We start from the raw sequence: 7949 nt of genomic DNA, 5'->3' as shown, positions 1-7949 counted from the left end.
TTCACCAAGTTAAATTATATATATTATTTGCATATAAGCTGCTTCTGTTATTTGACTGAATGTGTTCAGAGGAGAAGGTAAGAGAGAGTCAGTCAGTAGGCCGTCATCATCATCATTACCATCATCATCATCATCATCATCATCTGCCAGTTGCCTGTGCCTGGTTCTGCTCTGTAGATGGCGCTCATACAGTAGGATAGACCGCCCCGCTGTGCTGAAGCATGCATGCATGCATGCCGGTGTACGGGCATGGGCTGCTGAGGCCGGACGGGTCAAAGGTTGATGCTGAGACTACAGTGAATTATGCGCTCCTAATCTCCCCCGGAAGTCAATAGTAAATGAAGAGAAAACACTGGGAGCGCTCATAAATGAAGAACGTGGTGACAGGAGTAACTTCTGCACGTCTGCACTAATAAAACACTGTTAGAATTTAACCAATGAAACTGATATAACGATTTGCGAGGATGTTATTTATTTAGATTGATTTCAGTGTTTCTGAATTGAAAGGATGCACCTTCAACAGCCAATTTAGTCTTGAATAATTAAGTTAAAAAGACAATATTTTCAACTGTGCTTAGAAACTAACTAAAATGATCCCTGACTAATGTTTAGTAATTTTTTTTCCTACAAGATAAAATAAAAAAATGAGAAAGATTAAGAACAAGTTTTTGGACCAGCCCATTGATAAAATGTTAATGACAGTAATAGACATTTTAAATCTGATCTAACAAGGCAGTATGTAACTCTTGTCCCTGACAACCACAGCCAAATGTGTCACTTTCTTTGTAGGGTTAAGAAGTTCATCTTTACACTAAAAAAATATTTTGGTGGGTGTTAATTATTGATTATTAAATTCTGAACTGTGTTAATTTGTAAATGTAATGTCCAATGATAAGTCAAAATCCAACACCATTAGCTTTATTTATTTATTTATTTTTAGACATGTCGAAACATTTTGATTGCATTTTAATTGATTTGCAGATTTGCTCAACTATTGTGTGCAGTACCCAACAGACCACAGCAAAACTGATTTGGTTAATCGGGTTGTATTAATCATAAATATATCAACTTTTTATAAGTTACAAACTGCCATTATATTCGTGTTTGAGGAAGTCTTTCTGCTGCAGCAAAAAGTGAATTTTGCTTCCTGATGAAACAAGTTCAATGACAGAGCTAACACTGAAGTCAAATAGGCTAGTAAGCTGAGGTGTTTAACCCTAAAGTGGTCATTATGAATAAACATATATCTGTCCTGGCTGTGGTTTCCAAGGACAAAGTTTATATGGCAGCTTATTGTGATATATTTATAATGTATTATTATTTCAGTAATATCTTTAATACATCCTTAAAAACTAATATATGGTTTGAACTTCCATTTGATTAATAAAATATAATTGATACTGTATGTGTATCATGTATCTTAATACACACACAAATCTTTACACTTTAAGCTCAACTAAATTAATTGAACAATAAAATAATAATAAAAACAATTGGCCCCAATTCAATTGATTTGGCCAAGTAAGTACATTTTCAACATTTGTTGGAATTTAATTTATTTTAGTACTACCAGGAGTTACATCTACATCAGTTCTATAAAAAAATGATGATAAGAAATCTAGCCACTTAAATATCTACAAATTGTTTCATTACCAACAAATCCAATCGGTTTGCTTCATCACTGTAAGAACTGTGTTGTCATAATAAAGACTTTTAAGTTTAGCCACATTTTATTGGAAATGAGTTTATGGATTCCAACGCAGTAACTTTCTGAACAGATTAAATTAACATATTGATAGGTCTGTTTTTTATTTCCACCATGTGTCATACTTAACAGTGCAAATGTAGTATGTATTTTTTTTAAAAATCCACCATAATAAAAAAAGGAAGAAAATACATTGAGCCACCCGTTCAAAACTCTCTGAAGATCTTTTCAGGTTTGATGATCATAGCTTTTATTGAGCTGATATATTCATTCACGATACATGCCAAATAAAAAAGAAAGACACTTTATTCTCTTTTTCATCCTGCACACCATAAATAAAAAAACACAAATTAATTGAACAAATTATGTTCAAAATGTTAAGATAGAAGTTATCAAAATAACATTTTCATTGTTGCCATAAATTAAGCTGCATTTACAAAACCAACATGCTTGATTTCTATACAAATAATTTTATTGGTTTATATTTGATGCGCTCCAAAATTCATTTTTGTAGTGTACGCAAGCAATTTTCCCCAATCCGAATCCATGCAGTAACATTTCAAAGATGTTGGAGTAAAACCATCACCCGAACAAACTTTAGTTGTTATTTAGAGCTTTATTGGACTAATGGCTGCTCATTGCGTCCACGTACCCCTCTGGACAAGTTTAAGAACGATTCCTCTTGTTGTTTCTGCATTTTTTTTTTCTTTTTTTGAAAGGGGGTGGAAAGGAGCTTCTGGTACAATATGTAGCACCATCGGCTGTAATTTCACACGTGAGTGCACTTTTGCCCTAAAGCTGCTGCTATTTCGCCCACAACAGCCCTATTTGCCCCCCGTATACCTCTCCGCACTGCTACAATGACGTTCCCGTGTCACGGCGCTACAGCAAAACAAACGGCGCGATGATTAAGAAGCTGTTAGTCCTGACTTCATCCCCCCACCCCCACCCCTCCTAAAAGAAAAAAAAAAATAAAGAAAAGAAATCCGGGCCACTGAGGGGCCTTGTGGGATCAGTCTTTTCGATTTTTGTGCATTAAAAATCTCCGGTACAGTGACTTTAAATGCTTCAGACACTTTAAATAGTTACACAAATTTCCAAAATTAATAATGACTTTAATGTTGTGAAAAATGCATCCACTGGAGACGATCTAGAAAATAATGAAAGCACTGATGAGGGGGGGAAAAAATGAAGCTGAAAGATGTAGAGGAAGGGGAGGATGATGAATTTCCATGGAGGAGCAAACAAATCTTTTACTTCCGTTTTAAAAACATATGGCCTGTGACGCACGCGCGGAGCAACGATCGATAAGGTTTACTAGTTGTCAGCTTAACCCATACACGAATCCCCAACCATCTACTTTTTATAGGATTAATGATAATTTATTAAGTATTTACATTTTGATATGCATGCAATTTGGCCTGAACAACGGCTGCGTTTGTAAACTTTTTAAAAAAAATATATTATTATTTATTGCACAGTTAAATTTTTGAAACTAAACACATCTTAAATCCCACTGACACATCTTGTATCAGAATACTGTCATACATATGTTTTTTTCCACAAGATTATTTTTTTAATTTATTTGACAAAAATCCAACACTGAACTTTGAAATAGTCGAGTAAACTTGCAATCAGTAACGACGAAAAGTCAAGAAAATCACAATATTCCAGTCTATGTCCCCCCATCCCCTCTCTCTCCACTTATTAGTTAAAACATCAGCATCATATCAGGAGTCCCTCGCAGCATCCCACAATGATTTGGAGTCTCCTGACACACCCGGAGCCATATGGGTAGGCTCTGCCACACTGCAGGATATCAGCTGCGTCCTCAGATTGCCTATTCATGCGCTCTATAACGGGAGCAGATGGATATCAATTTGACTCCATTCTCGACACCATCCCAGATTGATTTTGTACTTGCTTTTAATTTTGCCATAATTAATTAGATCATTACAACTGTTTTCCCATTGATCTTTCCCAGCTTAAACCCCACAATTGAGAGGTGAATTAGGTACTGATCTATTCATTCATTCATTCATTCATTCATTCATTCATTCATTCATTCATTCATTCATTCATTCATTCATTCATTCATTCAAGTCACAAACAAATAAACTCGGAAGACACACAGATTACTACTACTACTACTACTACTACTACTACTACTAATAATAATAATAATAATAATAATAATAATAATTTGTCTTACCTTAAGCATTGACATGATTTCAATAAAAGAAAAAAAAGGCAATCAATTATAAATATGATGTTTTATTTTCCCAATAAAATAAAATTAAAAAATCCTTACATTTGAATGTCCAGACAGATTATAAACAGGATGTCTGATACCTGAAAACAAATGCTTACATTAGTGTGAGGCAGAGAGGCAGAGATCCTTACCTGATCGACCCGCGCTGTGAGGCATGGCTCTCTCTTGTCTAATGGTGCGTCTCCCCCCGACGCAGCCCAGTAGATCTGCCCGGCCTCCCGCGCTCCCTCCCCGGCCGGGAGTGCGCGTTTCTCCCCGCTGGTTGTCAGAATCTTTGACCGATCATCCAAAACTAAACGGTTTAGGCGACAACAAAAAGAGGAAGCAACCCTGCTCCAATGAGCTACGGACTGATAAAGGAGCAAGTAGGGAAAAAAAAAGAAGAAAAAAAATAGAAATCAAAGAAACACACAGCGCTCCTGAATTAAAAGGAACAGCAAATCTCGCCTGTAATGAGTAAAAAAATAAGACTTTAGTTTGCATACAGCTGCACCTTCACTGTTGAATTCAAAACGATAAAAATGTGTTTGTCCTTTATTATCATGTAACGATCTTAGCCATACTCAATGAATTTATTTTTTTTGTATGTGTGTGTGGTTGATTTAGTTAATTTAGCTCTCACAGACATACGTAAAATGTTACACAATTATCAGTCTTTTAACTTTAATCTAACACCAGTTTTTTTGCTTTTTTTTCCCATCATGCTGCAGAACCGAGCAGTCAGAAAAGCTGCATGTACATGAAACTTTCTTTGTGTGTTTAACAGAGTCCGGGGATACTAAAAAAATGTATAAGAGAGAGAATAAAACTTAGTAAGTGGAACATTAACAGATGAATAACCAGTAAAAATGCAATATTACAATATCCACAAGAACGGCAGAGCGTGGTGAAGCCATAAAAGCCAACATTAAAAGATTATAGCTTTTCTATCGGCTATTTAACAAACATTTTGTGTTATAAGACTCTTTACAGTGCTTGAAGTTCAGACATGGCTATAAGGCTGCCACTGGACCAAGGACCAGTAATGGATATTGTGGAGCGCTTTATACTCAGATGGAAGTGATCTGTTCCTTACTTAAAATGTCATTTAGACAAGAGGCCCACTTTTCTGTCAGCTTTTGAAAACATTATAACGCCACGGCGTGCTGCACAGCTAAATTAGTTACAGGGATTTAAAGCTACAGAAAAGATGTTCCTTCACACACACAAAAGTAAAAATAAAGAAAAATCCTCATCCAGGATTTTTATTTTATTTTTTTTTATGTGTGAGATTAAATAAATTATTTCACATTATGACCTATGTAACTCAGTTCAAAAACTGTGGGGAGTCTCATTTTCTGTTTACTGGTTTCTAACATGTGTTATAAACTAGCAATAGTTCTAAAAAACATGAATAGTTTTTAGAACTATTGGTTTTTAGAACAGTTTTTAGAAGTTTGCTCACTGGAGCAAACTCCTTGCTCCAGTGAGCAAAGAGTTTGACTCATAAAAATATATTGTTTAATTCAACTGAATATAGTTTTTTTTTATACACTACAAGACAACAAGCCTCAGTTATAAACACTTTTCAAAACAAACAGTCTAAATTGATGTCCAGATATATAAACAAATCACTATAAATCATTCAAATTAAATTATTTTGTGAAATTCAGATTCAGTTAATTAGATTCATCTTATTTATTCAAGGCCACTTTATGGCAAATTTTGTCTCACGCTACCATACAAGACAAACAGGTCCCCTTTCATATGCATTCAATTTTAATAATGGTGCTGTTCAGTCAAAGTCAGTTGATCATAAAATGCCAGTTGCACGGGACACAATTGTATTAAGCTATAGACTTTGCAGCAATTTTTCCTTGAGTGAGCATGTGGCGACAGTGGGGAGGTACAACTCCTTTTTACTGGACCGAGTTCAGTAGCAACCTCCATCTGCACCAGAACAAAACTAATTGAAGCTCTGGTCCAAGAGTGGAATTAAACAGAGCATTTATTTACTTGTTTTTTATTATTATTATTTTTTTTATTTCTTAAGAATACGCTTTTTGGTAATATGTGGAACATTCATAAAGTTATCAGCAGTAGTAGCAAAATTTTTCTTAGAGCCATACATGCTACATTTGCACATTGTATGGACAGGAGAGGAGTGATGTTGGCCACTGGGGGAAGAAATGTTTACTGTGGTCAGCAGTGTCTCTGAGACGGCCACCCGGGTAGGCAGGAAAGCAGTATTTGTTTGAAGGGTGAAGGTGATGTTAAGGTGTCTCTACACTTCCTACCTTCTCACCTGCACATTCACTCTTTGTCCTTAAAGCTCCAGCCTAGCCACTTCTTCCCTCTCCAGTTTTGATTTATTTTATTTTATTTTTTTTAACGATGTCCCACTTGCCCATGAGCTGAACATTAAACACACCACCTACCTCTCACCCTGCCCACTCCCCCGTCTCTCACTGGCACCACCTCTTCCTCCTCGCTCTGGGATCAGTGTAACTCTGTCCACAGCTTTCAGAGACACATTAATTTCTGCTCCTTGTAAGGCAAAAATAAACAACACATCTCTGTCGCATCTAATGATGAACGGTCCCAAATTCTGTCACTTCTACACTCAATCAGATATTCATCCACTTCCCTTAGATGTTTGATGGAAAGCAAACAAACCAATGAAGCAACTTTTAAAGCAATGCTTTCAAAAAGACTAATAATAAAAAGCACTGATCTTGACAAATATGTAAGAGGTTTAAAAGGTTGAAACACTGTTTTAAAACAACTGTCACTGAGGGAAAAAGTCCTGATTTAACAACTCAATGCTGTTTTCTTCTTGTGACAGAATATCGGTTTTTGAAAAGCTGTGCTCTGATGATAATAACTATTCATATTGAAACAGGAATGAACAAATCCAGTCCTAAATATATATTTAAAGAAACAATTACAGAAAGAGACCTTTTAGTTAGGATCCTACACTACAAATCAGACACCAACTTTGGAGTTATTTGCCTTTGATGAGGTACAGAACATTTTCTTACAGTGCTCACTTTGTGCATGCCACAGGTGCATTCCCCATTTCCCCGAAATTGGACATGCAAAAAAGTAATAAAAAACTTTTTAAAATGCAAATGACAGCACTTCTGAATTCGTTTTCCCCTATTTTTATTTATTTAAATTGTTTGGCTTGTTTTTGCCTCGTCGTGCTCCCCAGATCATGACGCCCTAGGCAGAGAGCCATGTTGCCGATGTCGAATCCCACCACTGTTTTCCCATAAAGTAAATATAACTATGGCAAAATAATTTGCTTCTCCTCATCTAAAGGCAAATGGATGGACTAAACTAAGACAACAATGGAACAATATGCTTCCTGCCTGGTGTCTAGATGGTTTGTTTGAAATCTGGGCTGAGAGACAGCCAGTATCATCATCATCAACTCTTGCCAGCTTTTCATATTTAAAGCCAGCAAGGGTTTAATTACCAAATGATGACAGTGTCATATGGCACCATGATGGCACAGAACGAGTGTTTAAAATGTGTGTGCGTGTGCATGTGTGCGTGTGTGTGTGTGTGTGTGTGTGTGTGTGTGTGTGTGTGTCTTTTTCTCTGTTTTTCTCTTGCTCTCTCGCTCTGTCACTGTCTCTGCTTGGTGTTTAGTTGTTTGTGGCAACACCTTTGTGTGTTAACATCCTGATAGCAAGAATAGCTGAAGGGGGCCTGAACTGGCAGACAGACAGATAGACAGACAAAGGGGCAGGAGCAGCAAAAGAAAGAGGGAGGAGGAGAAAAAGAAGAAGCACAAAGAGAGAGAGAGAGACAGAGAGAAAGATAGAGAGAGAGAGAGAGAGAGAAGGGGAGAAAAAAAAAACATCTGTAATTTGTGATTCTCCAGCATCCAATGACTGCTCATGGATTAAAGATTAAAATCTATTGTCTTGACAGATGGGAGAGAGAGGATGAGAAGACGAGGCACACTCATGCACATCCCATTTC

The sequence above is a fragment of the Poecilia formosa genome, unplaced genomic scaffold (assembly GCF_000485575.1).
Source record: "Poecilia formosa unplaced genomic scaffold, Poecilia_formosa-5.1.2 Scaffold12, whole genome shotgun sequence".
Classification (NCBI taxonomy): Eukaryota; Metazoa; Chordata; class Actinopteri; order Cyprinodontiformes; family Poeciliidae; genus Poecilia; species Poecilia formosa.
Note: the sequence above shows the minus strand (reverse complement) of the source record.